This window comes from Lissotriton vulgaris, chromosome 4_1 (genome assembly GCF_964263255.1).
Source record: "Lissotriton vulgaris chromosome 4_1, aLisVul1.2, whole genome shotgun sequence".
Taxonomy (NCBI): Eukaryota; Metazoa; Chordata; class Amphibia; order Caudata; family Salamandridae; genus Lissotriton; species Lissotriton vulgaris.
The window spans coordinates 2,062,559,113-2,062,574,701 of record NC_141691.1 but is presented as its reverse complement, the minus strand read 5'-3'; positions in this window follow the sequence as shown (position 1 = coordinate 2,062,574,701).

Sequence of the window (15,589 nt, the reverse complement as noted above, 5' to 3'; positions counted from 1 at the left end):
AGGTTTCTGCCAACAAAAGCAGTAAAGAAGTATTTAAAAAAAGAATAACAGAAGCTTTCAAACTAATAAGGGCTTTCAAAAAGGATCTTTCAATCAAAAACCGTTCTATAAACAAACTTTTAATAAAAATGAGTCTTCCTCTTTTGCTTGTTATCGTTGTAGAGACAAGAATCATAACGCTGGATGTGACAAGTGTCCTGCCAGATCTGTGAAATGTTCTAATTGAGGAGTTATGGGGCATTATGTTAAAGTGTGCAACAGAAGTTCTTCTAAACGACCTAAAGTGTCTTTGTATTAATGACACTGATTCTTCTGACTATGACTCTGACTTTTATAATTCTTCATCTCATATCGCAGAGAAGCTTCAGTGTAATATTGTTTTGTGTGGTGATGAGAATGTTAAAAGTAAACTTTTATGAATTGTTAAATTTCGTGGAATTCCAGTGCAGGTTGAAGCGGATTGAGTTTCACCATTTACAATTATCAACAAACATGTATGGGAGAAAGAGTTAGTTAATTATTTAGCTCCTCACCTTGAACCTACTGATGTTTCACCTGACAGTTTTACCGGTAACAAAATTGAAATGTTGGGTTTTCGCTCTTTAATGCTTGAATTTAAGAGTTGTACTGCCTTTTGTAAACTGTATATTGCCATGTATGGTCCTTCCGTTTTAGGTTGGATGGATCAGAAATCTTTACATATTATTCTTGATCCCAACAGCCCTGAACAAGTCTTGGTTACTGGTGAGGGTGTGAACATGAAAAATTGGGTCCTAAAATAATTTCCCAATGTGTTTTCAGGCAAGATTGGTAAATTCAAAGGATTTTCACATCTCATCAGGTTAAAAAGTGATGCAATTCCTAAAATTTACAAGGTTTGCAATATTCCTTTGATTGTCAAAGATGAAGTCAGAATTGAAATAATAAAGCTACAAGAGAATGGTATCATTCAGCCCATCGAGGCTGCTGAGTGGATTTCTCCTTTGGTCCTTGCGAGACGTGCCAATGGGAAAATTTGCTTATGTGTTGATGTTCACAATTTGAACCAAAATATAATTGTTGATCAGTATCCTTTACTCAGGATCGATGAAATGTTGTCATTGACTCGTGGTGCGAAGTATTTTTCTACGCTGGATCTATCCTCAGCGTATCATCAAATTTCGTTGCACCATTCTTGCAGAGACTTGACAGCATTTTGTACTCCTTTTGGTTGTTTCCGTTTTCGTCGAATGCCGTTTGGTTTGGCTTCCACCGCCGCGGTATTTCAAATACTTATGACACAGCTTTTTGGAGATTTGCATGGCGCCATCTTTTTTCAAGATGATTGTTGGACAGGCCACGTGGAAGGCCCGCTCCCTCCCCGCATGGCGGGGCCCGGACCCCTGCTCTCCCTGTATCCAAGACAAGAACCATCCCGGCAACCCACCGGGGCAACCCACGGCCCGTCCACAACGGAACTACAGCTCCTGAACACCCCAGTATCGGCTGGCCCGGACCCCCGTCAGTACCACTGCCCCGGCCCAGCCGCCATCTTTGGACACTACATGACAAGGCTGCGTGGCCTCGGCTCGACCCAACCCTGGGCCTGGCCAGGCCCCGACATCGAGGCACCACCCTCCACCCAGGAGGTGAAGAGACCACATGGTAGGTCAATGGGAGAAGGAGTGTCAATGGCTCCCCTCCGCCAGGTGTCGATCGCCCCCGGCCTCCCCAGGCGCTGGCTCCACCCCCCTGCTGGGTGTCTGGACTCCCTCATCCCTGACCTCCCGACCTCCAAGTGCGAGGGTCCGGACATCAAAGGAGGCCAGACCTATAACTGGGGCAGCTCCAGAGCAGGAAGGCAGTTGTATCCTGGAGTCGAGAGACACCGAGACAAATTCATCCTTGGAGGCCTGCTGGCGCTGCCGCGGCCCTTTCTTGTGAACCATCTTCGAAGCCTGCTGGCGCTGCTGTAGCCCTCTTCAACGTGAACCATCGTGGTGGCCTGCTGGCGCTGCCGCGGCCTTCCTCGTCGTGAACCATCTTCGTAGCCTGCTGGCGCTGCCGCGGCCCTCCTCGTCGTGAACCATCTTCCTAGCCTGCTGGCGCTGCCGCGGCCCTCATCACCTCGAACGATCTTCGTAGCCTGCTGGCGCTGCCGCGGCCCTCATCACCTCGAACCATATTCGTAGCCTGCTGGCGCTGCCACGGCCCTCATCACCTCGAACCATCTTCGGAGCCTGCTGGCGCTGCCGCGGCCCATCTTTGCGGATCCCCAAGCTCGAGGATTGTGAGCTTCACCACTTGCTGCTCCCGTACCGGACTGGTACTAAGACTGTCCCGCTACCCCTTTTCCCTACAGAGACTAGAATTGGCAGGATCCTCGTGTCCTGGTCCCGCTGTATCGTTTATCACCTTGCCTCAAGATTCTTATATAAAGTGTGCAGAACTCATCCTTGTGTGGTGTCCATCTGTGGGGGGGAAGTTACTTGTCTGTACGATCACCGGAGACTGCCCTCACAAGAGGCCTCTCCCCCCTGTACTCGGCCGACCCTCCGGGTCTCCGTCTAACATTGGTGGCCAGCGGCGCGATCCGAGCCGACGCATAATCGTACAGAGAGTAACTCACCCCACGACACACAGCCACCATGATGACAAAAGAGAGTGGAACAACGGAAAAATTCCTGATGGAAAAACTAGAAGAATACAGACACAGAGAACTAAAACAATTCTGCATAGAACTGGGCATTGCTACCACAGGACTGAGCACGAAAGATGACTTCAAACACGCCTTAGAATCGTGGGCGGAGACGGGTACGGCCGTACCCCAAGACCAAAGCCTCGAGACCACCGAAACAAGCACCGCTCCTACAGAAGAAAGAAGACCGGGTCTCTCACCGGAGGAGGCCCGAGAACGGGAGAAGAGCCGGCTCCACGAATTGGAACTGGCTCGACTTCGCTTAGATGGAGAACTCAAATTGGCGGAACAAAAATAACTTTAGAACACTTAAGGCTCCGAGAGGAGCGAGAAGAGAAACAGAGGCAGAGAGAGCTGGAAGAGAAAAAACTAGCCTACGAGCATGAGCGCAACTTGAAGGAACTAGAGATTCGGAGGCAGAACAAAGATCTCGGGGTCCCCGGGCACCCGAGCCCCCCTGTCACTACGGACCCCAAGGTCCACATCCCCAAGGATGTCGTCAGAGAATATTACCGGAACGATGATATCCAGCAATGGTTCAAAGCCTACGAAGTGGCCATGACCTCCCACCGGATCCCACGGAGCGACTGGGGAGCCGGGTTATGGGGGAGGTTTGTCAACGAAGGGCGAGACGCCCTGCTGCAACTCCCGGACCATCAGATGACGTCCTACGACCACATGAAAGCCGCCCTCCTCACTCGATACGGACTCACGCCCGAGATGTACCGCCAGAGGTTCCGCGACTGCAAACGGATCCCGGGTACGACTTGGGTGGAGTACGTGAACTTCTTTAGCCGAGCCTTCGAGGGGTGGATCAAGAGCAGCAAGGTGACCACTTACGAGCAGCTCTTTGACCTTATTGTATGGGAGCACCTCTCTAATAACTGCTTCGTCGAGCTCCGGCAGCACCTCCTTGACAGTAAACTGACTGAACCTCGGCAACTCGCCATCGAGGCAGACCGATGGGAGAGCACCCGAGTTTCCCGAAACTGGCCCAGCGAACAGAACCGAGCCTCCCAAGGGCCCCATCGCCCCCGAGGGGGAGGAGGAGGCCAGGGTCGAGGCAGAGACACCGTCCCGGTGGCTCCCACCAGCAACACCCCGCCCCCGGCCGGAAGAGGAAGCCCTCCGACGCGACCAGGGTTCCGTGCCAACGTTACCTGCCACCGATGCCAACGACCCGGCCACTACGCCAATGATCCCAACTGCCCGAAAAACCAGAGCCCCATGCCCCGCCAGGTCGCTGCTGCCGCCCTGGGAGAAGAACAAACCCAAGAAGACACCGAAAAGTACGAGCCAGACCAGCCCTAGTGGGAACCAGCCGCCATGTCCCTGGTCTGCCTAGGGGAAAGAGACCTGATCCCGCGGGCACCCCTTCCCGCCAACACACAGAAGTACAGCCAGTGGGTCAACATTAATGGGCACCGGGCTGAAGCCCTCCGCGACACCGGGGCCAGTGTGACCGCAGTCCGCTGCCATCTGGTGACCCCGGACCAGATCTTACCAAATATCCTTTGCCCAGTACGGTCGGCCAATAACTCCGAGAGCCTGTGTCGGATGGCCTGCGTCCCCTTCGAGTGGGGAGGGATATCTGGAATGCTAAAAGTGACTGTCCGCGATGATGCCCCCGTGGACTGCCTCCTGGGGAACGACCTCAAAAGTTCTCCCTGGTCAGCCGTTGAGCGAAGAGAGCACCTGGGGATGCTGGGCCTCCCGGAATGGGTCTGCGTAACGACCCGGTCCATGGCCGCCCGCGCCATCCCCAGTCCCGAAGAACCAGAATGGCCGGAACCCCCTCCCCGATCGTCCAAGAGGGAACAACCCTGGAATCCAGTTCTCCGGAGCACAGCGAAGAAGGACTTGATCGGCTCCGGGACCTTCCCGAACTGGCCCAGTGGCGTCAAGAGGGTGGCCCCACTCAGGAACAATTCCGACAGGAGCAGAGAACATGTCTCTCCCTCGAGGGACTCCGAGAGCAAGCCCTCGCCCAGAGCACAGGAGACACCTCGGGGGCCCACTGGATTTATTGGGACAATGACTTGCTCTACAGTGAGCAAAAGATTGCTGAGCTGGGGGCCAGCCGGGTGCTGGTGGTCCCCCTCCGCTTCAGAGACTTCCTCTTGAACCTAGCACACGATGTGCCTCTTGCCGGACACCTGGGGCAAGACAAAACGTACAGCCGCCTGGTGACCCACTTCCACTGGCCCAAAATGCGGAATGATGTAACGAACCACTGCCGGGCCTGCCCAACCTGCCAGGCCAGCGGGAAGAGCGGCCGAAAGATCAAAGCACCCTTGCAGCCTTTCCCCATCGTCACCACCCCGTTCGAACGGGTGGGGATAGACATTGTGGGGCCCCTGGAGCCCCGAACAGCACAAGGACACCGGTTCATCCTGGTCCTGGTGGACCACGCCACCCGCTATCCCGAGGCCATTCCTCTTCGGACCGTGACGGTGCCCGTGGTAGGCCGAGCCCTGATGGGGATCTTCTCTCGGGTGGGCTTCCCCCGGGAAGTCATCAGCGACAGGGGCACGAACTTTATCTCTAAATACATGAAGTCCCTCTGGCAACAGTGCGGGGTCACCTACAAATTCACGACCCCCTATCACCCGCAAGGAAATGGGCTGGTCGAGCGGTTTAACCGCACCCTCAAGGGGATGATCATGGGCCTGGAACAACCCCTACGTCGCCAATGGGATGTGCTGCTCCCGTGCCTCCTGTTCGCTTACCGAGAAGTCCCCCAGAAATCCCTGGGCTTCAGCCCATTCGAACTCCTGTATGGACACCCCGTCCGGGGTCCCCTCAGCCTGATCAAAGAAGGGTGGGAGGTGGCCCCTCAGAAGACTCCTCCGGATGTATACAAGTATCTCCTGACCCTCCGCAACCAGACCCGTCGATTCAGGGAACTCGCCAAGGCCAACCTTGAAGCCAGTCAGAAGGACATGAAGCGATGGTATGATCAGCATACCTCCTCCATCGAGTTCGAGCCGGTACAACAGGTCTGGGTGATGTCCCCGGTTGAACCCTGCTCCCTACAGGACAAATGGACGGGCCCTTCAAGGTGGTAGAGCGCAAGGGCCCAGTCACCTACCTGATCGACATGGAGTCACCCCGGAACCCCCTACGGGTCCTCCACGCCAACAGACTCAAACCCCACTTCGTACGCTCGGAACTCAGCCTCCTGATGGCTACCGATAGTGGGACTGAAGAAGACTCCGAGCCCCTTCCTGACCTACTGAGAACGCTCGAGAAGGACGGCTCCGTGGAAGGGGTCAGACTCTCCGATGCCTTATCCTCAGAGCAATGCCAAGACTGTCGAGACCTTCTGCTCCAGTTTGCCGACCTGTTTTCCCTCATCCCCTGGGTCACCCCCTGGTGCCTTCACGACGTAGATACTGGGGATAGCCCCCCTATTCGACACAGGGCGTACCGAGTGCCGGATCGAGTGCGCGCCTGCATCCAGACAGAAGTCTCCAAAATGCTGGCTCTGGGAGTGATCGAGCCATCTGACAGCCCCTGGGCCAGTCGTGCTGGTCCCAAAGGCTGCCGCCCCGGGCATTGCCCCCGAGCTCAGGTTCTGTGTGGACTATCGGGTCTGAACGCCGTTACCAGAACCGACGCTCACCCCATCCCCCGGGCGGATGAGCTGATTGACCGCATGGGGGCCGCCCGCTACCTGAGCATCTTCGATCTAACAGCGGGCTACTGGCAGATCGGCCTCACCCCAGGGGCCCAAGAGCGATCCGCCTTCTCTACCCCGGATGGCCACTACCACTTCAAAGTGATGACCTTCGGCATGAAAAATGCCCCAGCTACCTTCCAGAGACTCGTGAACCAGGTACTGGCGGGCCTCGAAGAATTCAGCGCCGCCTATCTGGACGATATTGCTGTGTACAGTCACCACTGGGCAGACCACCTCCTCCACCTCCGGGAGGTCCTGCACGCCCTCCGACAGGCCGGGCTCACCATCAAAGCCAGCAAATGCCAGATTGGCCAAGGGTCCGTGACTTACCTGGGACACCAAGTGGGGAGCGGTCTGGTGGCCCCCCTCCAGCTCAAGATCGCTGCCATCCAGGCCTAGAAACCCCCAGTCACCCAAACCGAGGTCCGAGCCTTCTTGGGGCTCACCGGGTACTACCGGCGGTTTGTAAAGGACTATTGCAGCATTGTGGGGCCCCTCACAGAACTCACATCCAAGAAAAACCCCAAAATAGTCAACTGGACTCCGGACTGTCAGGCGGCCTTTGAGAAATTGAAGTCCGCCATGTGCACCGCCCCCGTGCTCCAGGCCCCCGACTACAGCCGGGAATTCATAGTGCAGACGGACGCCTCAGATCATGGCATTGGGGCCGTCCTCTCTCAACTCAACACCGAGGGAGTCGATCAGCCAGTGGCCTTCATCAGCCGACGCCTGCTGGCCCGAGAACAGCGCTGGAGCACCATCGAGCGGGAGGCCTTTGCCGTAGTATGGGCCCTCAAGAATCTCCGGCCCTATCTCTTCGGTACCCACTTCCAGGTGCAAACGGATCACGACCCCTGCAATGGCGGATGCAGATGCGGGGAGAGAACCCAAAACTGTTGCGCTGGTCCATCTCCCTGCAGGGGATGGACTTCACTTTGGAGCATCGTCCAGACCAGGACCACGCCAACGCAGGCGGCCTGTCACGCTTCTTCCGCCTCGGCGAGGAGAGTACCCAAGAGGATGGGTAACTCTCCCTGCCTTCAGCTGGGGGGGACGCATGTTGGACAGGCCGCGTGGAATGCCCGCTCCCTCCCCGCATGGCGGGGCCCGGACCCCTGCTCTCCCTGTATCCAAGACAAGAACCATCCGGGCAACCCACCGGGGCAACCCACGGCCCGTCCACAACGGAACTACAGCTCCTGAACACCCCAGTATCAGCTGGCCCGGACCCCCGTCAGTACCACTGCCCCGGCCCAGCCGCCATCTTTGGACACTACACGACAAGGCCGCGTGGCCTCGGCTCGACCCCAACCCTGGGCCTGGCCAGGCCCCGACATCGAGGCACCACCTTCCACCCAGGAGGTGAAGAGACCACTTGGCAGGTCAATGGGAGAAGGAGTGTCAATGGCTCCCCTCTGCCAGGTGTCGATCGCCCCCGGCCTCCCCGGGCGCTGGCTCCACCCCCCTGCTGGGTGTCTGGACTCCCTCATCCCAGACCTCCCGACCTCCAAGTGCGAGGGTCCGGACATCAAAGGAGGCCAGACCTATAACTGGGGCAGCTCCAGAGCAGGAAGGCAGTTGTATCCTGGAGTCGAGAGACACCGAGACGAACTCATCCTTGGAGGCTTGCTGGCGCTGCCGCGGCCCTTTCTTGTGAACCATCTCCGAAGCCTGCTGGCGCTGCCGCGGCCCTCTTCAACGTGAACCATCATCGTGGCCTGCTGGTGCTGCCGCGGCCTTCCTCGTCGTGAACCATCTTCATAGCCTGCTGGCGCTGCCGCGGCCCTCCTCGTCGTGAACCATCTTCCTAGCCTGCTGGCGCTGCCGCGGCCCTCATCACCTCGAACCATCTTCGTAGCCTGCTGGCGCTGCCGCAGTCCTCATCACCTCGAACCATCTTAGTAGCCTGCTGGCGCTGCCGCGGCCCATCTTTGCGGACCCCCAAGCTCGAGGATTGTGAGCTTCACCTCTTGCTGCTCCCGTACCGGACCGGTACTAAGACTGTCCCGCTACCCCTTTTCCCTACAGAGACTAGAATTGGCAGGATCCTTGTGTCCTGGTCCCGCTGTATCGTTTATCACCTTGCCTCAAGATTCTTATATAAAGTGTGCAGAACTCATCCTTGTGTGGTGTCCATCTGGGAGGGGGAAGTTACTTGTCTGTACGATCACCGGAGACGGCCCTCACAAGAGGCCTCTCCCCCCTGTACTCGGCCGACTCTCCGGGTCTCCGTCTAACAATGATATACTCATCATGGGAAAGAATTCTACACAGCATGACTCTAGGTTGAGGAATGTTCTACGTATCCTTGAGGAAAGGTGTCTTACTGCTGAGGTTTCTAAATGCAAATTTTCAGAAAATAAGGTGGTATATATAGGGCACGAAATTGGAGAACAAGGCATTAGACCAAGAACTAAATTAATTAGGGCTATTTTGGATGCCCCTTCTCCTAAGTCCAAGGATAATTTGAGGCCATTCCTGGGTTTGGCAGAATTTTATTCTAAATGTGTTTCTAACTTTTCAGAAGAGACATGGCATATGAGGAGTTTGCTAAAGAACAAGGTTTCCTTAGTGTGGTCTGATGAATGTCAGCAGGCTTTTGACCTTATAAAAAAAGCTGTATGTTGTGCTCCAAATCTTCAAGCCTTTGATCCAGCGGCCACCACATTTGTTACCATGGATGCTAGTTCTAAGGGGTTGGGAGCAGTTTTGAGTCAAATATCTGAGTACAGTCAAGAAGTGAGAATTGCTTTCGCTTCCAGGTCTTTGTTGTGTGGGCACTGGAGCATTTTAGAAAATTTGTGTGGGGAAATTCTTATATGTGAGATCGGATCACAAACCACTTACAAAGTTACTAACTACTGATGGTCTTTTTAAAGCAACTGCTGGAATAGCAAGGTTATCTATGCGCCTACAAGATTTTTTGTTTGAGGTTAAGTATGTTCCTGACGCTAAAAATGTCATTTCAGATTTTTTGAGTAGGGTTTCCTTACCCATTATTGAAGCTGATAGGAATTCTTGGAATGATTTTTCGGTTGCTAGTGTAGTTGCAAATGACAAAGTATTTGATTTTATTTCTTTGGAGCAATGGCTTAAGGCTGATTCTGATTACATTACTTTGGGTATTGTCAAGTCTAATGTTGTTACTGGTTGGAATGATTTCTTCATCTCATATCGCAGAGAAGCTTCAGTGTAATATTGTTTTGTGTGTTGATGAGAATGTTAAAAGTAAGAAAATAACAAGAAGATGGAGGGAGAGAAGGAAGTGGATTCTGTCTCCCCTAGTAATTTAATTAAACAAAAAGGAATCCACTCTGGCAGTGGTAGTGATCCCTACAGTGGTGGGGAGCACACAGTATTGTTTAAATACCCCTCACACACCAACAGGCCCCTTGGTGTCATGCTTCATCATCGGGGTCTTCGCACCCCTCTACGGGATGCGGCGTGCTACGACTCATGACTACGTAGGAGCACTGAAAGTGGACTATGTGTTGATGTGTGTGAAGGAAATAAATGTGAGTGGTGAGGTGAAGGACAGTGATAGTTAAAAGATACCTGGCTCGTAGGAGAAAAAATAATAAAAAAAGTGTATTAAGCCCTCAGCTGGTATCGTTAAAAAAATGCAGGGTGAGGTTGTTTGTTACTGGTTAGGGTACATCAACCTCAAAAGTGCGTCGACATGTTTCGGAGTAACAAAGGATCCTTCTTCAGGACGAGGATATGCACTATTATCCTCACCTTACTCACATGAACATGTAGGTGTCAATGTGCTCTACAAAAAATAGAAAAGGTGAAATATACCTAATTGTGTTACAATAGATATAGTCTGTTGCGCCCAACTGGCGTTGATAATACAGAACCTATGGATGACCAAAACATCATGAAATATAACATCACAGTATGATATTAAGAAAAGGCTGTGTTGATACACAGGAGGGTGATGAAGAACCAAAAACAAGGTCCAAAAACCCTGTAAAAGAAAAAGACATAGACAAACATATAGACTAGGACACACATAGATTTGGTATAGTCGCCATGTGATTCCCTAGAATGGAATAGTGGAAGGAAACACATATTAGCATATATGCAGTACTTACTTCTGGACAAAGGCTAAATGGCCTCATGAGCCAAAGCGTAGTATTGGGGGTTCTTTTCTTCCTGCTCAATGTGGCAAACTATAGGGTGTCAAAGAACAGCGTAGTTTTAAAACCTAACACGCTGTTTAACAGGTAAAAGTAGGTGCCTCTCTACTCTAAGATCTAACTCACGGTTACTGCATGGCCTGGATGCTGTCTTCCCCTCAACGCGGCTCCGACGATGTGTCGAGTCTTAATGAACGAGTGCCTTATATAGTGCTCGTAATTGCCTTAATTAGTGCCCAATTGGAAGCGGAATAAGCCCAAAGAATACCCGCCATAAGTTGGCAGGGTATGCTCAGACGTTAGTCCTTTTCTCACTTTGCCACTGGATTCAAGCAAGCCTGGCTGAAGACGGCTGTAATGCCAGAAATCGGTCCTGCGAAGCTTGTTTCCAGTCCAGGGAAGGCATGGCTTGGCAGTTCGGGCTGGACTGTTCCCATGAGGCACAGGGTCAGACTGATTTGCATATGGCCATATCTCAACTGGGGTGGCAGAGTGGGCTAAAGAACGGTGATAGATTAAACCCCGATCTGTTGACTGGGTGTAAGTGTTTCATTGGTTCAGATGCTCCGTCCATCACCACCCCCTTTTGTACCGCTTTGTTCGCCATAAGTTGGCAGGGTATGTTCAGACGTGAGTCCCTTGCTCACTTTCCCACTGGATTCAAGCAAGCCTGGCTGAAGACGGCTGTAAAGCCAGAAACCGGTCCTGGGAAGTTTGTTTCCGGTCCAGGGAAGGCATGGCTTGGCTGTTCGGGATGGACTGTTCCCATGAGGCACATGGTCAGACTGATTTGCATATGGCCATGTCTGAACTGGGATGGCAGAGTGGGCTAAAGAACGGTGATGGATTAAACCCAGATCTGTTGACTGGGTGTGAGTGTTTGATTGGTTCAGATGCTCCGTCCATCACCACCCCCTTTTGTACCTTCAGTTGTAGCCATAGCTGATGCTCCTCAACAACACCTTATCAGCTGCCCCAAAAATTAAGTAACACAGCTAGCTGACTCATGGACACCACCACAAGTCACTGTGAGCCAGCAGCCATGGTGCTGTAGTCTATTAAAACAAGTCTCATCAGCCCTACTAACAAACATTGGCATAGCCAATAGGTCCCGCTTTTGGGACCTTATAAGTATTTAGTTATGCAGCACAATATCCTTGGTGGAACAACATTATCTGTTGCATGGTTAAACACTAATAAGGTCCCAAAGGCGAGACCTATTTACTATGCCAATGCTCGTTTTTTTCGCAGTTTTTTTTGTAGTTTTATATAGCGTGCTGCGAACTCGACCCGAAGGTATTACAGCCCTTTACATGAGCACCAATTATGTTACACGAGGACACATTAGTAGGCACTGGGAGATTAAGTGATTTGCCCGGAATCACAGAATGTTCAGCTGACGCCAAGACTCAAACCTGGCTCCCCAGCTTCAAAAAAAGCCGCTCTGGCCTTACGCCCCCATATTAGGCAGACATGATGCAGGAAGGATGCAAGCACACTTAGTGCACAGGGCGGTTGGTTTAGGTCTTTGGCCAGGAAGACCTAGACTTAAAGTAATGGTTATCCAACAGTAACTGGGTCAGTTCTTCTAAGGTACTCTGCTGCACTCCAAGCCTTTTTTTGTAATGGCAAACAAATAAAATACAGAATCAGATATCAGTATCAGGCTACATGTGCACTCAACTAGACCACTACTCTATTGATAAGACTTCCAGCCTTGTCACTCAGGCATGTCATCCCTTCAATGATGCTGTGAAGCTTAGTCCACTGCTCCCTGCAGCAGTGGTGTGGTCCGTGTTATGTCTCTAAAGCAGGGACCTTTCCTGTAATAGGAGCTACTTATGTTCAATTAAAATTATCCGGAGGTACTGTAAGCGATGTGATAGTCCAACCAAGATTGTCAGCAGTGATCCTATCAGTGCATTAGGTGGGGTTACCAGCAGTAAAGTAAAAAATACTATCAATTTGGAATGCATCTACATGGGTAATACAGAACAGCCATAGCCGCAAACCCCCTATCATCAATGTAATAAAATGTGAAAGAAATCTCTCCAACTCAAATAATAGCTTTACATTTATTTTGAAAATTGAACCATATTTCTCCAAACATCAGCTTTTGAGTTCTAAGAATACATCCATTTCCGTCTTAAATACATGCTTTTTAATGTTGGCATACAAATAATACTTCACTAAGCACAGGCTTTTTTATTTATTGGGCTGAGCTGTTCACAGGTGTCTGGAGAGGTATTGGTAGCTCACAAGCTCTAGCGGAACCTGAATGGTGGTTTGTCAGTTTGATACATGTCTACATGCCAACCCGCCTGATTTAGTAAGATGATAGCAGTTTTACCCACCCCACAGCATGCACGTCTTGTCCTTGTACCCGATTCCCAAGTCAGCAGTACAGTATTGTATCGGCATCCTCTTTGAAAACTGATCTGAAATAACATTTTGCACTAGTTTTAAATACAGTTTGCGGATGGGTGCACCCCATTTTAGGTCAAGTTTTTTTAGTAGTCACCTATAGGATCCCGAACCATTAATATGTGAGTTAAAACTGTAGTGCGTTCCTCAAAATGTTAGACTCGCAAACTACTCCAGAAATTGTGCTGTTTAAAGGTGTCAGTTTCAAAACCTCAAGAACAGGTTGCAGAAAACTCAACACTATAAACATGTTTAAATATGTGGTCTTTCTCGTTTTTATTTAAAAGAAAATTACAACCAAAAAAAAAACTTCCTACTACATTCTGAGAAAGAAAAGGGATCGCAGGTTCCTCCCCCCGAAGCCATATATGTGGAAGGCAAATACATGCCAATGTTTTCGAGCACGCAGAGATAAGAGGCTATGCATGACCCACTGAGCTTCTCTGCAGCCTTCTTTGCAGCGAATGCTATTTTTAAAGACACAGGTTAAAGAAGAGTAGTATTAGGCATGAGTGCCATAATCATAACATAAGCTCACATTCAATAACATACAAAAACACAGCATGTAATTTAAACAACAGAAAATCACTAAAAACAAATTAAGCCAAGGCGACAGGGTAGAAAGTAGTCAATGAGCAGTGGGTATAACGGTATTTTGCAGCAAGGTTCAGCGAGACAACTGAAACAACAGCATAAAGGAGCTACCACCCACTTAAAAGAGGGAGGCAGGGAAGCAAAGTCACAACCAACAGGTGTTTTCAATGCGCACACATCTAAACTATACAACAAATAAGCAATGCCCACGGAAATGGCTGAGGTCCTCTGCAGGACTCGCTCACACCCGCCCAAAAGCATATAATTCAATAATACATGCACCTGTGCAATTACCCGCAACAAAATGTTTACCAGCCGAAGACAAAGTGGCCTATGAAATAGTCGCTTTTCTTACCTCACTGTCCGGGGCGGATCAGTAATTTATAACTTTAAAATTCGTAGCGGGTGCCTTTACGTATAATGAGTTGGGGCTGCTGTGGTATTGAGTCGGAAGAGGGTGGGGGCGGAGAAGGAAGAGAAAGCCGGGGGTTGGAGAGCAAAGGTAAACAATTGTTGGTTGAAAGTGACGGCGCGCGCACACACAACAGCGAAAGTGAAAGCAGGCTGGTAAGTGGCAAATGGCAGCTGTGCACATCGCGCGTGCTTGTGCGCGTGCTAGCAAGCTGGTGGTCGGCCTGGGTAGCACTTTAAAAAGCCCCTTACTAAATTTTTCATAAGGGCAGCGCATGCACTGACTCTAGCGAGACCTAAAAATCATGATTACCCTGAAATCAGTCTACGCTACCTGCCCAGCCCTGCAGCCAGCATCCCAGATGGGCTGCCTACATTTAAAATTAGGAGTCAACACAGCTGACTCATGGACAAGTAGCACTAGGCAACTGAGGCAAACAGGTCACTCACAGCAGACTGCATTATTTAACATTACTGCTCGACTCACCAATACGCAAAAATAATTATACTCCAGTCAGCACCCTCCACAACAGATTCACAGATCATGCCACAGCAGGGCTGTCACAGGGAGCTATTCAATGCTGCTCTGCTGAGTGACCTCCTGACCTGTATGAAATCCTGTTACAGGGCACAGGCAGGCAGGTGATCATGACCTCGCTACAACTGCTAATTTAGTAAAATCAATACCATAGCCAACGAAATAGCCGATAAATTATTCACACTTCAGGGGGCACTGTGACTCACACTTACTTTGCGAGGCTCATTGCAGCAATTCGGTTCGGGCCGCCTCGTGGACGCAACAACTTCTGCTGCAACTCAAGAGTGCCCCGGCCTGCTGTCGGGCGCCTGCAAAGTCTTCTCGGACACTGTGACCTCTTAGTGGCAGCTGGAGCACTGGGGTGTGATGGGAACCACAGGGGCTGCTGGCCGCGGTCCGTGCTGGGGGTTGACAGCGTCTGGGTCCGTTAGTTGCGTTTAGGTGCTTCACATTAATTTTAAAAGTATAATTGTGTGCCCCTCCCTCTCTCCGATAGGATTGTATCCACTCCTTGTGCCACAGAGGCAGTAGGACACCTGACCCTCACCTGTTAGTTTCTGCTCAACCAATGTTGACAATTGTTACAATGTAGCCAGCTGCTGATCAGTAAGCCCCATGAGCCGCCTGTTGGGAGCAGCGTGTAGGAGAGTAGGGTCTGCAATCCTATGATCACCCAGATTTTTTGCTTTTGTTTCACTGGTTTACGACTTTCTCTGGCTGTGGGCCTGCCAATCAGACCCACAGCCTAGCTGTTCTCTCGCTAAATTGACATGTGTACCTTAGGTGCATTACCCAATTGGAACTGGGCCATCTTGTCAGACCCTGTAACTCAGGGCATCGGTGTACCCAGGGCCTACCAGGGGCTGCAGCATGTATTATGCCACCCCTGGATGGCCATCTATATCGGACACAACTGGCTGCACGACAGCTGGGGTAAGGTGGTGTACTCGCCCTTTGCTTTAGATATAGTATACCTATATCTAACCCTAAAATGGACACCCGAATTCCTATCAGTCACTCCTATGGCAGGCCTTGACAATCCTGAAGGCAGAGTGCGTGGAATTGTGTGAATTGGCGCTCTGGCATGAGCCGAGCCCGGTTGCAGCTTGCGGAACCAAGTC